Consider the following 16,869-nt stretch of genomic DNA (forward strand, 5'->3'; position numbering starts at 1 on the left):
AAATAGTGGTGGGTTTGAGAAATGTTTTGTATTCACTTTTGTGATTACCTGAGTTGTAGGACAGACGTTTGAATGACTTTATCACTATTATTTATTTATGAGAAAAACAGGTTTACAGTCTGTTAAATCTGATTTTATTGAGGAGTGTTCTTGTTCTGAAGTTTGATTGGTAGATTTCTACATAAACATTGCATATAGCTTGTAGGGCTTGTGAAATCAGCACGCTTTAAACAAGGCACCTCTGGGTAAAGTGCATCTCTAATTACTGAGACTAAATTATGTGGAAAGTGAGCTTGTGTCTGAAGTAAATCTTCAGTTCAGTAAATCTAAAATTAAATAATGATTAACTTAATTGCTTCAAGATCATAAAAAAACTGCTCTTAATAAAATATAGAGATTAAGTGTGTGTTTTGAGAATAGATAATTGCTTCTGCTTCATTTCCAAATAACTTCTACGAAGATGGGGTTTTGTAGGTAGAAGAAATACCCTTTGTTATGCTTATTAGTAAAGCTAGGAAAAGTAGGTTAGTTCTTCAGTATGCAAGCCCCTTCTCATTTCTGAATAGAAGCTGCAATTTCACTACTAAATATAAATAGAGCACATTTGCTTTTAGCTTCATAGGTAAGTGCCAGCCAGACCTTCTGAAAGCAAAGGTAGCGGATACACGTGGAGCAGAGTGTCACATTAGTACATGGGAAGAGGGATGAAGTAATTTTTTGGTTTTATTTTTCTCTTTGCCTAAAGAAAAGAGAAAGACAGTTAACCTTTATAGGGAGAGTTTGAGCTAAAGAATTTGTGAGCAGGGTTAGCAGCTCTGTTATTTGCATTGTACTTTGCTTCTAAACAAAATATTTTTACCATCATTCATTGAAGAATATCTTTTTTTGCTTATAGGCAAATGAGAAAGCAAATCTCTTGAAACATAAGCAGTGGTACTTTCCTGGAGGGAGGAGATGGGAATTCTCCTGTTACTCTGAGTGTTGCCAGGTGCCAGAAGTGGTCCACAGTGGTGGTGGTAAGAAAGAAATCTTCCCCCACGTTTCTGTATTTGTGTTTTGTCTGTAGCAGTAAGATGCTTTTAGAAAAAAGGGGGGTGCACATCCTGTTTTTCTCACAGATCTCTATGAATTGCCAGGTGAGGTGTCAAACATCTCCCACTCCTTGAATTTAGTTTAGGGAAACCTGCGCTTCAGCTCGGTGCATGTTGTAGTGTTCACTTGTGTGCTTTTATGAATGCCGTACCTGTTGGTAGTAACTGCAGCAAAGACTTAACCACGGATAAACCCTTCTGGAGGCGACTCCTTAAATGCTAAATTATCTCCTCCCTCCTGAAACGTACTTGGAACTGTGGCCTTAATGTGCTTTGAAGTGCCTCTTACAGAGTTCTTAGAAATCTCTTGACAGCTGAAGTCTGTCTGAAGTCATCTTAGACTGGGCTGCCTTTAAGCCAAGCAGCCTTTAAATTTTATCTGCTAGCCAGATATGGAAATGCTCAGTTACAGCAACAGATTTTCTTCTTTTTGCCCTTTTTAAAATTTTTTTTTTCAGTCTCTCCCCCATAAAACGTGCTGCCAAAAAGTGATGCCCACTGATGAGATCCCACTGACACAGTGACAGGATGGAGATTTCCAGGACAAGATTTTAAAAACGGAGTGGCTAGTGTCAGATGTTGACATTTTAATGATTATCCCTGTGATACTCTGCCCCCTTCATGGGCTATTAGTGGCTTTTTTTATATAGGAAAGTAATTTAACTCTGGTGATTTTGCAAACACACGGTGTTGCTTTAGTATTTTATAGCCTTTCAAGGTCTATTATAGGACAACTCATCTCCCACAAAACTTCCATTTCTGTGAGATTCCCTTCAAAGCTCAGTCTCACAAAGCAATGCATACTGTATCAGCCACAGTCTGTATTCAGGACATGTGTTCTGACTCTATGCAAAGGTATACCCCATTTGAAGTTGCTTTTTTATCCTGCTATAAAGAGCACTAAAACATTTATCCCAGATCATATTGGATGGGCAAATAACCGCTTCTGCAAGCCCCACATATTCTTGAATCAAAATTTAGCACAAACGCACACAATTAGCCATTTTAACTGAGTCCAGTTAATGTTGGCCATCTGCAGCTTTGGTGGCTGAGGGTCACAGATGAAAACAGACCTATTACACTGTGATGGTGACCAGCTACTTTCAAAGCTCGTTCAGCAGAGTGTTTTTTCTTGCGCTTGTTGCTGCGTGAAAGCAATGCCACAGAAATGCATCAAAGCCTGTTTTTATCTGCTTGCTGCTTTGTAGCTTATTTTTCAGTTTTTATGGCTGCAATTTTTGCCTTTTTCTTTTTGTTTAAGGCCATCAATGTGTTAGTGAGAAGCTAAAATATTTTGCAAAGACAAGATTGTATGAACTGTGCACAGCTGGTGAATTTTTAAGCTCTATTTCTCTTTGGAGAAGAGAGCATTTGGGCTTCTCATACCCAGCCCTGCAGACTGAATCCTGGCGTCTATGTCCTCCATAGTGTGTGCCTGACCCTTTTATCTCAGCATGGAAGATTCACTTGGAAATGAAATGTCCTGAGTGAGGCGGATGGCCATGCTGGAAGCTGCACAGGTTGAATAATCCCCTGAGTAATTCCTTCAGCCTTCACCTTCTTGATTGTTCAGATAAATCCTGAGTGGGTCGATAGATATTAATATGGATTAGAGAAATTTTACTGAGAGCTTTTCAGTGTCCCAGTGGACACTTCTGACGCGGAACAAATCTCCATTTCATGAACCAGAGCACAACTGGTACCAATGGGCACACAGTCGAGGAAGTGAGGGAATAAAGCATGGGGAGACTGAATTATGCGAGCACTTCTCCTAATGGCTGCCCTTTCTTCCTGGGGCTTCTGCATAAGCAGAGGCCCTATAGGTATCACCTGCTGGTTTTGTCCTTACAGTGCATCCTAGGGGAATATATTTTTCCCAGTCTTGCCAGTGTGGCAATTGTAACAATTATTGGAAGATTTGGTTTTAATATGAATTAGTTGGGCAAAAAAATAAAAGCTTTGCAAAGCAGTTGGGGACGTAAAGATCTAGCAGACTAAAACAAGAAGCAGCTCACAAAAGCGGTAATGACAGTCACAAGAGTTTCTTTTAGTTCAAGCAAGGAGAAGTGTAGAATACGTTGGAAAATGTTTACATTCTGTTTTCATGTTTTTTATCAGCACAAGAGGCAGTTTCAAAGCCTGTAAAGCAGAGGCCTCTACTCTGGCAGACTCTGAAAAGCTACTACCAAAGACATGTTCCCTACTGTTAGTCTGCTGTAGGATGATATTTAAGCCAAGAGTCTATTTTGCACAACATAATAATGTTCTTTCCCATCTGTTTTTAATAGATAGCACACTGAGCTGGGACACTGTAAAAAATAAGAAGTAGTTTTCCTTGGTAGTCCAGAAACACTTGAGTAGATTGGGCTGTTTTTTGGTGTTTTTTTTTTTTTTTGTTTTGTTCGTTTGTTTTGTTTGTTTACTGTATGAGTTATTGCATGGAGCATTCTTATGCCAGGTGAGAATTGTTGCTCTGAGCTATTTCAGTATGGAGAGAATATTGTTATATTTCATTTGTGTATCTCTCCTCTAACTACTGAGTCTGCTTATAGAAGAGGGGTAACAGAAGGTCAGCTCTCTTGATTTTCATTTGAAAGAAACAAGTGTACCAGCTGTGTTTTGTGAAGCACTTGGTTCTCTTTATCTTTGAAAACACTGGGACTACACCACAGTATGTTTTGTTCCCTAGGAGGCTTAGGGGAAGGAACACACTGTCAGAAGGTGCTGGCTATGCTTGGGAACATGTCCCACCACTGTTCAGTCCTGCCAGGGTGGTCAAGGACCAATGTGAGCACAGGGGAAATCAAAGATCCATAAATTGTCTTTGGGCAAGAGAGTTTGGTAATTGCTGCTCCTAGGAGCAGGTGCCTAAATACAACTTCAGTCCTAATTAAGGTTCTTAAATTTTGTGAACGTGCTCCTTAGCCTACAGAATCTCTTGCAAAAGGCTTAGCATTAAGTAAATTTGCTTTAATGCCCATTTCATTCAAAATAGATGCAGCACGGACCTGGATTATACACGGGCAACTTCCTTTGTTCAGCCATCCTCTGACTACTGAATGCCCAGTGAGGCTATTTATTTTGAGAGAGAAAAATAATCCAAACTAAAAATGTTTTATAGGAAGCTACAGGGGCATGTATTTTTTATAATTACTCTGATAATATAAACGTTGCATCGGGAGCAATCGTTTTCACATGTTCTTTAAATTGTGAAGGCCACAAGTTCAGGACATTTTGGCAGTATTTTCCAAAGCAGAAGAGAGTACCGATGGGATTATGAGTGCAGTTGCAACAGACATCATTATTTTCCCACATAAGCAAGGCCAATTTTGTCTCAAGGCTCTGCACTTTAGTGCAGAGAGAAACTAAATCAGAAAGTCCAGAAGAAAACTCTCTAACTCCAGCATGGTGTTAGAAAGTAGGCATTCCTTTTTTCACGATACCTGCTGGGTGGCTTGACAAATCAAATGCAGGTGTTCTCAGAGTTGAGGTTCTACATATATACAGTGAAGACATACGTATGTGATACATTTTCTGGAAACAGCATACATATTCATTCTTTTCCAGGAACTCATTAATATATGCTAATATCCTGCAAACATGCACAACACAGGCCTTCAGTTGTCATGAGACCACCTACTTCATCCCTTTTATTTCGTCTTCAGCTTCATCACAGTGACCTTTGGCTGACCTTCAGCTGTTTTTCCCCAGTTTGGCAAATTTCCATTGCTTGTTATGCCATAATGAGCAACTTTTTATCTTGGTACACTGTAACTTCAAACTATATGAAACCCAAGAAAATGTCTGGTGTATAGAAAGAAGCTCCCTTTATCTATATACTATATAGATAAAAAGTAGGCTGTTGTGTCTTCAGTGAAGCAAGGATTGTGGAAAACAAAACTGTTCACATACCAAGCAAAGATAAACTGGAACATTTTAGAGCTAACACACATCAATTCCTTTTGCTAATCTAATATATTGGTCCTTAAACTAATATGAATTGATCCCTATTGCTCAACCAGCCTATATCAATACAAGCAAACATTAGGACATGCTGACCCTGAGTTAAGAGAGATCCTCTAGAAGTGCCTGGAGTAGGGACTCTTAAGAAATCAGTCAAATCGTGCATCTAAATAAGCTCCCAGTCACCTGGAAGTAATGATGAACTTAGTTACAGAAAAACACTTTTTTTATTAATCCAGAGAAGTTACAGTTATTACAATTTTTTTCCAAAATTTGACTGCTTATAGTGGAGGTAAGGGGAATGTAAATAGAATGAATCAAAATAACTATTTCACATTTAATGGGCTTGAAAGTGAACAGCGCAGTCTGCAGACTTAAGAAGCAATTATACGTTGCTGAGTAAATAGCATGGAGCTTCTTGTTAAATATCTTGATTGGAGAAATATTGATTCTTTTAGATTAGTTTGGTAATTAGAGCAGTTTGTTTGTTTATTTAAAATGAAGCTAGCCTGGTTTGCTAGACTCATTGTCTATAAATGTGTTCTATACGAACATGAAACATTGAACTGCAGGCAGTTTTTCATATCCTTGAATATGTGATTTTTTTGGCATATAATTGCAGATGAGCTAAGGATTATTCTAGCGAATAAAAATGAATCATAAGAACATAAATGCTGCTTCTCAAACCATTACGCTTTCTGGCTGAGGAGCTTTTGAAGAGCAGTGCCAAGCTAGAGTGATAGCATTCTGAAATCAAACATGGCACACAAGCTCTTTTAAATGTGAGGCTTTGGTACAATAAACACCTCTGTTTACTAATTAGCTTCTAATTTGTCAAATGTTGGAGAGAAACTTTTGGCTTGGCAGTCCATCTGTTCTGAAATGCTGCAAACTCCAAGAGAAACTGGTGCCTGCTTTTATACTACCAATTTCACCTGACACTTCTTTTGGTGCTTTATAAGTCTGTCAGGTAACAGAAAACAATCTCTGCTCCAGTGGTGTTGTACATCTCTAACACGAGTGGAAGCGATGGTGTGGTTGAAATGTAGAAATTTCCATGCACATGGCTGCCCACCTTGCTTGGGTTGGGCTATTGAGAAACATCACCCAGTGAGATCAGTATCAGTGCTATGGCACCTGTAGGGCTGAAAAGGAACTCGCAGCCTTTTAATGATATTTTGCAAAGATCCAGTCTGAGCTAGTGTGCATGACGTGATGATAACAAGAGCAGAGAGCATCTGTGGAAACTTTGGTGCTTTTACTGTCATTTGGGGACTGTACCTTGTGCAAAGCAGCCCTCTGGCACAACAGAGGCATGCATTTCTAGTGGGCTAGTTGTTTCAAGTATCCCTACATTCTTGGGTAGAAAGATATTTCGCTTACCTCCGTCTCCAGCATTGCATTAGCAGGCCACTGTTTGGTGACAGGTAAGCAAACAAAACTGGATCATGAAAATGCTAACAGGTCCTTGATTTTGTGTCTTTGCTGGTGTTCAAAACCTGCCTGTGTTACCATAGAAGGATCCTGTGCTCTGAAGAATTCATAATGGCTTGAATTAACTATTTATCAAGAGGATTATTTAGCTTATTTATCAATAGGATGCCAAGCTACGAAGAGATGGAAGATTTTAAGACATAGGGAGAGCTATAAATGTTTCTTTTTGGATCTTTCTCTCATATGGGTTTTAAAATACATCAGCTATTATGCAGAGCAGCTCATATTGGGTGTCCCAGCTAAATAGCCAACAACAGTCCAACCTTTATAATAGCATACAGACTTTCTAGTTCCAAGTTGTTTTTTTGAATGTGTGGAATACCATATTTATAAAGTGTGCTGGTTCTAATTCAGAAAGATCTCACCGTATGCAAAAACACATTTCATGTTTATGGAATTTGACTTTACAATCGAAACGAGGTGTTCAGTTATTCTTCTTTTTCTTGTGGTGGGTAAGTTGTTCTTTGGTTTGTTTCTTGTTTGATTGAATCTACACCAAAAATGCTGTGTGCTGTATGGCTGTTGATAGTATTGGTATTCAAGCCAGAATGGGCTGGTGTGATCTTGTCTGAGAACACAGAACAAAAAACTTTGCCCAGCATGTATTTGCTTTTGCTATCAGTCTGCTTGATAGCACACTCTTTCTTTTTTGAAGGGTATCTGTCTCATGTATATGCAAAAAGAGAACTGACCACATGGATAATTATGAATTCAGTCTGGTAGCAGCATTGCAAAATATTTGTCAATAAAATCACCTGAAAGAGATGCAGCTATTGTGTTGGGTTGGAACGTACTCCTGATGACAGCTGAGGTGCCAGGAAAGAGAACAAAAGTTGGATCCCGCACAAGGAATAGCGGGGGTGGTGTGGCTTCTCTGTCACTCCACCTTTCTTGCATTCTGACCATTGGGTTGTATGTAAATGGCAGTACAAAGCAGCATTGCACTGAACATACTCCTCCACAGAATCAAACTCCCCAGCACAATTTTGTGTGCCAACTCAGCTTGCATGGGCTGACAGAGAGGCTGTTTGGGTTCTCCCTGTTGTTATTCCAAGCCACATTTTTCACCTGTTGTTATTTCACCAATTACCGGCCACAATTAATGGCTCTAAACAGAGTTTTATCTGAAGCCACTCAGTGACAGTCACTTAGCAGAACACCTACAGTTTCTGTGTTCAGTATTTTTATTCCTTGTCTCTCTTGCTACTGAGATCTTCCAAAGCCAAATGCTTGCGAACAAGCTTTTGTCTTCCCTCCCTCTCCTACGTGCTCCACCACCTCCTTCCCAGTTTGAACCCCTTAGAAGTTGTGTGAAAGTGTTACTGTGGCTACAATCACAAAATAAATCACCTTGCTCCTGTCTTGCAGAAAATAGTGTTCCATACCCAAAATTTAAAGCAGATCAGGATTTCTTGAAATACAGACTTCCAGTTTCTTCCCAGTCAGCATGCATTACATCAGAGAAAACTCTGAACTTGAGTAGGGGGGTGTAGACATACAAGAAGTGTTTGCTGAGACTTTAGCTGCAGTCAGAAGCTTCTCCTTGTTCAGCAAAAGCGTATTTGCATGTTGACAGCTATGTCCTGGTTGACTCTCTTTGTATCTTTTGTTTGAGGGTCGATTTTTGTGTAATTTACCATCCAGAAAGTGATGCGTGTCCTCCTTCTTATAATACTCAAATATTCAGTGGTGGTGAATGGCACTTTTTTTGTTTGTCCCTGGTTTTAACAGGTAAGAAAACTGTACCACCAAGCATTTTCCAGTTTCACACAAACTATCTAGAAGACTCAAATTTATAAACACCTGCCTCTATGCCTATATTCCTCCTCCTATTTTTGTTTACTTATTCGTGTATTTAAAGCCACCAGCCTTTGTGGCTGGCAGTGGGCTTTGGATGGGCCCCTAGGTTTTACAGTTTTGTTGTGTAGATGCATGAATGCTCTTGAATTTCTTTTGTACTTTATCTGAATACAAAGAATGAATTCCCACCTGCTTTGAAAATTCAACCACCTGGAGCGGAGGGGAGCATTTTGTGTAGTCTTAAAGATGAGTAGACAATGTTGAGGTTTTTCTTAATCATCAGAGACTAAGGTTGGCAACATCGTTTAATTATATAATATTGATTATTTCGCACAATACAAGAGGCTTATTACTCAGAAATCATTTTGTACTAACAGTGCTTTTGTTAGGTAACTCCTTTCTGTTTGTTATGTAAGGTTGGTATTATAGAATCACTGTTTGAATACCAGCACTATAATTTTTGAATTGTTTTTATAATAGAAATACAAAGTAAGACTTGTTCCAAATATAGACGATTATTGCAAATTCCCAATTATTTTATTAAATGAAGCCTCTAGATAATTGCTACTTTGGTTCTGCTGTTTATTTACAAAATTGTAAGGCTGTCCTTTGCTCAGTCATATTCCATTATACGTACTTTCTGAAGTGAAATATTCACTCTGGTCTGGAAAAGTATTGGTCAGCAGTCCTGGAAACTGGTGATTCAGCTTCACCTACGGCAACGTTGCTAGCACCCGTTTGTAGACTGTGAATGCCTGAAAACCTCCTGGCATCTCTGAACTATGTGCATTTGTCTCTGAGGTTTTTGCTTCAATACATAATTTTGTATGTTACCAGTCTCAAAATGAGATTGGGGAACACAATCCATAGAAATTCCTTTGGATCCCACAAAAGCTTATTATTCCCAAGCAATGGATTTGGGCACAAGCTGTCTGCTCAACTGCCAAAGAATTGGTAGCACTAAGACTTGTGCCTGTGTAATCACATCAGAAATGTGGCTGAGTTACCAGTGAGATTGAAAAAAGTGTCTGAAATAGCCCTGGAGTTTGCTCAGGATGGACCTATTGAATTGGTGCAGAGAAGGCACCTGAAATTTTCCTTCAAGTCAAGAATACTGGATTACTTCTGTCCTGACTGAGAAGTTGATTTCATGCATGACCAGAACCCTTCTCAATGTACATTCTAGAATGTGGCATGCTTATCTTGTGCTTGCTTTTATACTCGGAGGTGGCTTCTGATACTCATTGCTTTTTCCCACCCAGCTCTGCTGAACTTCATACCCAATGAAATCTCCTGTTGGTCGGTGATTTTCAAATCCAGTCTTCAGTTTCCTTTTTGGCCGCATTTCTAAACAGTTGCAAGCATTGTGAGTTTCTTTGATTGCCCTACTTCCTGTTTATTTTTGCTTAAGTGCTTCTGCCCTCTCTTCCCACTTCACTAAAACCTCTGTGGCTACATGTGCGGGGCAGCCCGGGGTCTGGAGAGGCCTGAAGCACCCCACAGCTTACTGCAGCACTGCCGCCTGAGGTGGGTCAGAAAGCAGAAGTGCTGAGTCTGCAACGACCGCTTCAATTTTCCTGCATTGTTTAAGGATTGTGTTTGCATTTTATTTCTTTTTGCTCTTCTTGGTGGTGGAACTCTTCCCTCATGAGGATCGGTTACAGCAGTTGAAACAACCGTCACTGCACTGAGGACAGTGGTGCAGTTGCGGGCAAGCAGCGACCATGCTCTCCCACTACCCCAAAACTGCATTCTGTCATGGCTGCTGCCTCAAGTCTCCATCAGGACTGTTGAGACCATGGTGCAAAATGGCCCAATGAGCACCAGGCTCACAGAATGTGACTATAGACTTCTTGCCTCTCATCTCTGGCCTCCCCTAGCGCCTTCTTGTAAACTAGGCTGCTGGAGTGGGCCTGCTGCAGCTCAGGCCTCCCCAGAGCCCTGAAGTAGAAGAGTGAGAAAATATCATCCCCTGTAGAGTGGTAGAGCTCTCCTCCAAGAGCTGCAGGGAAAGGGTAAAGGCAGTGCAATCCCAAATTCCCCTCTGCAAAAAGCACCCAGCTGGCTGCAAAGCCCCTTTATTCGTGTTAAGACCTCCCTTCTTTGCAGTGCTGAGGCAAATAGTCCTTCAGCCCTGGAAAGGCTGTACTTGGGTGCAGACCAAACTGTTTATCTGCAGCCTTGCTCCTTCAAACCTTGTGCTGGCTCCTCACGTGGGAGAGAGACAGGCCGTGGTGGGGTGAGAATCTCCTCCTGCTTATTGTCTAGGGTTGTCTTTTCTCAGCTCTTAAAAAAAACCCAACCTAACACAAAATGTGTCGAACAGCAGTGCTGGGCATACGTACCTCACCACATGAGCGAATGCAGTTGATTGTAGCCTGGTAATTTGCTGTAAGAAGATTATTGGATTAGAACAAAAGCCTGGTTTGTGAGCAACACCACCTGACAGTAATATTTATTGAGAAGTATTACCTATTTCAAATAGGAGTCTACTTATGCCCCCATCACGTGTTCATTCTTGGAGGTAAGGGGGGCTCATTTAGTGTGGTGTTTTAGGAAGCCCTGCCAAGAAGAGGACACCCAGATTTTTTTCCTGTTGCTGAGCCAGCAGTTTTAGTAGCTGCAGTGCTTCCAGATTTACCTCGATGTGCTTTTGTCATCATAATCCCTCCTCCATGTCAAGACTGATTTGCTTTCCCAGCAAGGACTCGCATCGCCCATTTTTGCCCCTGCATTTTTTTCTACTCCTTTTTTTGTTTTATTAATCAATAACAGATTGGGAAAATGTTGGTAGGCCAGTCGGGTGCATGCTTGCTAGCTGGAGTCTGTGCTACACTCATTGTGCTGGCTTTAGCCTATTACTTATACTGGTAAGTTGAATTTTTGTGCTGTGTCTATGGTGATGGCTCCTTTAAAATGCTTTCTCGAGTGAGCTTGAAGGGTGGTGGTCCTCTTGAAATGCTCTTGGAGGCTGATCCACTTAATAACTTGTTGCTAGCTGTAGATAGCATCCTTCATTCCTTGCCTACCCGTGACAATGCCCATTTAGGTGCGATGGGAATCGGTTTTGTTGCTGTTGTTCAAGGTTGCTGTATACTTTTATTCCACTGAGAGCATAGTGCTTATCGATGCCACAGGAAACATTTGATAAAACTGCAATTATCTTTCCTCTTCATTGTGAGAGCCTTTTAAATTTTTATCTAATTTTCATACTCTTGGTTTTTGTAGCTGTGCCTCTTGGCTCGCAACTTGGAAGTCAGGCTGTTACAGGCTCACAGGCAGGTGTGTGTTTCTGTCATGTTATTAGTGACACCTGTGTCTTCAGCACTTCAAAAGAAATCTCAGGCAGGTGCAAGTTAAGGACTCACACAATGGTTGTTTTTTTTTTTTCCCCTCCCATCAGGAGCATGGTGGGTTGCTGCAGCTTGGGGGCAAGCAGCCCTAGCTTGGGCAGGGCAGGTGGGGCACAGAGCTGTGGGGATGGAGGCTGAGTGTACCTGGCTTTTCCTGCACATTGGAGCCCTCAGCAAGGTGTCTGCTTGGGCTTTGGGAAAGGGAAGAAGCAAGCAGCACAGAGCTGCCCTAGATTTCTGGGCTGGCTTCATTTCTGGATGTTTCTACATATGCCCAAGACTTCCAGCCAAAAGAAATCTTGGAAGTTTGTCGAGCTACGTCTGGAGTAAATAACAACTTTGTGAAGCCTGAGTGCAATCTGTTGACTAGTTTTAGTGGAAAAATTACATGCTGCTTCAGCTGTAAAATAAAGCCTGCTGGAGTTGTAATTAATATGGCTACAATTGGAAGGCTTTCCGAGAAATGTGAATTTGTAGAAGACAGTTCTCCAGAGCATTGTGTGGGTTCTTTTGTTTGTTTACTTTATTAAGCAATGAAGAGACAAATAAATTAAAATCTGTGGGGTGATCTTCTTGTCTTTGTTTTTGCCAAGCGTTTCCTCCAGGCGGTAACGCTTGTGCTGTTTACAAGCCTACAGTCCTCTGTGTGTGTATGCATGCACTTCTAATATTGATGAGTTTATTTATATTTCAGCTTTACAGTGAATTTCTGCAGATATGTAAGCTTGCAGCCACACAGCATAGCAGCACAAATTAAGATGTGCATGGTTGCTAGCCTCTTCTTTCTTCAAAATATTCAAGAAAGCAGAACCTACATAAGTGGCGTTACAGTTTTAATGTTAAAAAACAGCGAATGAAGAGGTTGAAGGTGTTAACAGCCATAGTTTTTAGGTTTTGCTTTTTTCTTTTTTTAACCAAGGAATGTTTCTGTAGTAGGTGTACACGTGGAAAAAATGTAGTTTTTATTAATTCTCCATGTCTTGACTCAATACTGGAGTGTAGTATGTGTCTGATATCAGTTATGCATTTGTATTGATAAAAATATAAAACTGTGTGTATGGTATACATAGGCATAGCATGTGCACCTGTCATGTAATTTTTTTTTTCCTACTTTGTTAACTGAAAAATTCTTGACTTGAATCCAGGTCAGATCTGGTTTGCAGGACAGATTACAATTTTGCACACGATGGGAATTAACTGGTATTAGATCAGATCCTCTTCCTCAACAACCTTAATGTTCAAGAGAAAATTAATGACATTGTCTGTTTGTTTGTGAAAAAGGTTTGAATGAGAGCTGCTTTCTCATTAGTTATGGATGAGACCTTAACAAGAATACTTCAGTGCTTCCTCGGCTTTGTTGGTTTTAGTTTCTTTAGCTCTTTAATTGTTGCTGCTTCATTTATTGTTTCTTACCGTAACTGACTTGGGTAAACATTTTTTATTATAAATTTTTAACACGTCTGCTCTGCAGAAGGTACCTAGAAAGACTTGTTGTTTGTTTGTTAATTACTTTGGCTGCTGCAATTCTCTTACAATATCCTCACACAGAGCTGGAGTGATTAGGATCAGAGATCACCAGTTCAGCGGGGAATCGACTTTGCATATTGAGAGATTAACCTGGTTTTTCTGTAATTCCATCTGTGATCTTTTGCTTCTCGTAGATTGGAGCACCCTTATTAGCTTGCTGGATAGGAGCCATTTTGTTCACCTTCTGGGCTGAATGTAGTTCAAACTCTCAAGGAATTCATCTGAGGATGCAGAGGGGATTTGTTCCTTTACCTGGATCTGGCTCCCTTGCTGTCTGCCTGATGCTTGTTCTGATACTGGTGTCAACACCTCACAAAATATACTGCAGAAATCCATTGTATATACAAGTTGTATAACCCACACTCCAAAATTAGAGTTTGCAGATATTGTAAGTACATGAGGTGTCAGTTTTTCTTCTTTGCTCTATTATTACTTCCTCAGGGAATTTATTTGGTTAAAGTCTTCCCACATGAGACTGTGAAAGAATTGTAATTCTTTACCAATCAACAAATGGCTTAGCACATAAATAATGGATTTATCACTCTATATGTGCTTTTAGTCACTTAATATATAAAAGAACCTCATAATCATCTGCTCTAATTTTTTTGGTTTAGGTTTTTTATTTTTTATTTTTTATTTGAACCGTTCCAAGCTGCAAAATGAAGCAATTGCCTTTTCCTTTATTTTATTATGGCAGCTGCTGCTGCATGTGCCCTCAAAGCTCCAGCTTTCAGCCAGCAAAATAACCTGAAATACTAATATGTATTTACTTGGATTTGTTGGTATATTTTGTATTAGGACTTAGTATAATTTAACTCAGTGACTTTTATTATGTCTCTGGTCCTAAGCTGTAACTTCAGTAGTGTGTCAAAACACCCGGACTTAGACTGCTGATTAATGTTTTGATTACCTTAATGCATTTTTCTGAGTAAAGAGCAAAGTAATTCAGATCACAAAGTTTTGGTTAATGCTGTGTTCTGTATTTCAGTAGTTTAGCATTTTTTTGAGAAAAGCTGAGAGAGGGGAGGCTTATACCATAGTTGCATGTACAAGGACTGCTCCAAAAGCAGTGGCTCCTATATTATGATGTTGGCCCATGATGTCAGAGGCACAGATATTGGTGGTGTGCCAGTAGAGGTTGAACTTTCCCACCGGTATCCCATTGCATTTTGTTGCCATGTGACAGAGGGCAGCAGAGGGGCAGTGTGACACAATGGGATCTGACATGGAAGTGTGTATGAAGCAAAGGTATGTCACTGAATTCCTCCTTGTGGAAAAAAATGGCACCCATTGACACTCACTGATGCTTGCTGAATGTTGATGGAGACCAAACAGTGGCTGTGAGCACAGTGAGGGGTGGGTGGTGCATTTTAGCAGTGGTGACAGCGATGTGAAAGACAAGTCATGTTTGTTACCACTTTGCACAGCTGTCACACCATGAAATGAAGAGCATCTCAATAAGCTCATCTGCACAAATCAGCAGACTACGACCAAGGAACTGTGTATGGAGCTGAATGTCAGTTTCAATGCGTTGGAAATGATGGTGGCAATGTTAGAATATTGCGAAGTGTGCGCCATGTGTGTCTCACGAATGCTTACAGAGGACCAGAAATAACACCGTGTGGAAGTTTTTCAGGACCTATTGAACCAATTTGAGGCTGAAGATGAGAGTTTCCTGGATCACATCATTACCACTGATGAGATGTAGTGTCACTGCTACGAGCCAGAGTCAAAATGGCAGTCCATGGAGAGGCAACAAGTGAATTCCCCACTGAAGAAAAAGTTCAAGACAGCCCTCGGTGTGTAAAGTGATGTGCACTGTCTTTTGGGATTGGAAAGGGGTGATCCTTCTGGATTTCCTGGAACCCAGACAAACCATGAACGTTGACTGCTACATCGCAATGCTGACTGAGCTGAAGGCTCAAACTTATGGAGTCAACTGGAGAGGAAGACAAGCTTTCTCTTGCAACATGATAACATCAGGCCTCATACCAGTTTGAAACCTGTGGAGCACATTTCCAGTCTTGGCTGGACTGTCCCACCACACCCACTTTATAATCTAGATTTTGCACCTTCTGCATTCCATCTGTTCAGGCTGATAAAAGGTGGACTGCATAGGCAGCATTTTCCTAGCAGTGATGCTGTCATAGCCACTGTGAAACAGTGGGTCACCTCCGCTGGTGCAGATCTTTATGAGTGCAGCATGCAGGCTCTTGTTCATTGCTGATGAAAACGCAAAGCTAGTGGTGATTGCTATGTTGAAAATTAGAGTTTCATAGCTGAGAATTTGCTCTATCAAATAGGGTTATTGTGCTCTTTGTATCTGTTGTAGTTTTCATGGAAATAAGTAGGAGGCATTGCTTCCAGAGGAACCTAGGTGTATTTGAGGTGTTTTAATGAGCTATCTAATTTCATTGGCCATTTGTTTTATTTGCTTTATTGATCATAATGGTTGTTTCCTCTCTTGATCTCAGGTATTTGAAACAGTAGCTTAGCACATGATGTTTCATATTGTCTTGCCTTCAGTTTCACTCCGGTTTGATTACTATTTGCCATTACTGTGTGTTTGGATTGCATATTTACATTGTACATTGATTTTTTTTTGTTGTTGTTGCCATCAGACTGGTGTCTTAGGTGGAATAACCTGGAGATTTCTACTTTTATGTGTTAGAGCAATTATTTACACACCATGGGGAAAGGCAGTTCCTGTGTCAGTGCAGAGTCTGGTGGAGTTGGACCTCGGGATGGTGAACACGGGGAATTACTGCAATGTAAATGTTACACTAATCAAATATGAACTTAAAGTCCTGCTTCTGTCAAGTTGGTATTTGATTTGTGTTTTTCTGAAAAGAATATCTCAGTGGACTACCTATTAAAATACTGTTTTAAAGAAAAACTGACTTCTGGGGGAATTAAATAGCCAAAATAGAATAGACAGATTTGCTGTTACTGTTTGTGCACCAGTTGGCGAGCTGTTAGGGGAGCAGCACAGCTCATGAGAAAGCCCTGCTCCTCTTCTGATCTCCTGTCTTTCCTGCCTGGTTGAAAAGGGGAGAGTGCTGTTTTCAGTGTGGTGAACTTTCAGAATGGAGATTATAATAAAAGAAGTCTCATCTATACAAAGCATATTTTTCACATATGTAAATACTAGTCTACTTCACCAGCTCTTATAAAGACTTGAAACTGCAAAGACTATTGGTTCTGTCAACATCAAGGTCTTCAGCACTTAGGCCTGCATTGCCCTACCTGCAGATTGGTGATCACCAATGGAGGGAGAGTGGGGTGGGATGAAACACCTGGTATCCCCCAGACCTCTCTGCCCTTGCTCTGCATGTGGAAATGGAATAGAGAGCTTGGGCTCTAAGCACTTGCACCTTACAGATCTTGTGAATCTAGTGACATTGCTGAGAACTTGGCATTTTTCTCAAAACAGAATGGTGGGGAGGAGAGAAGAACTAAGATTTGTCTGGCAAGTTCTCTGTCATACCTATAGCATACAGTGATGAGAGAGAATAGAATTGTTCAGTTAGAAGGGTCCAGGGAGCAGTAGCTCAGCACCTTCCTCTCCCCTTCCTCAGGAAGTTGCAGAGAGGAATGAGGTCATCTCTTGGCCTCTTCTTCTCCAAACTGAACAACCCAAG

At 40.6% G+C, this 16,869-nt stretch overlaps 1 protein-coding gene across 1 annotated transcript in view; it reads left to right on the forward strand.

Moving 5' to 3' along the window:
• AGPAT3 (1-acylglycerol-3-phosphate O-acyltransferase 3) overlaps positions 896 to 16,869 on the forward strand; it is a 53,422-nt gene continuing 37,448 nt past the window's right edge. Inside the window, exon 1 of the mRNA XM_021406989.1 lies at positions 896 to 1,016. The gene's annotated coding sequence lies outside the window, so the exon portion shown is untranslated. The remainder of the gene's footprint in view (positions 1,017 to 16,869) is intronic.

This window comes from Numida meleagris, chromosome 1 (genome assembly GCF_002078875.1).
Source record: "Numida meleagris isolate 19003 breed g44 Domestic line chromosome 1, NumMel1.0, whole genome shotgun sequence".
Taxonomy (NCBI): Eukaryota; Metazoa; Chordata; class Aves; order Galliformes; family Numididae; genus Numida; species Numida meleagris.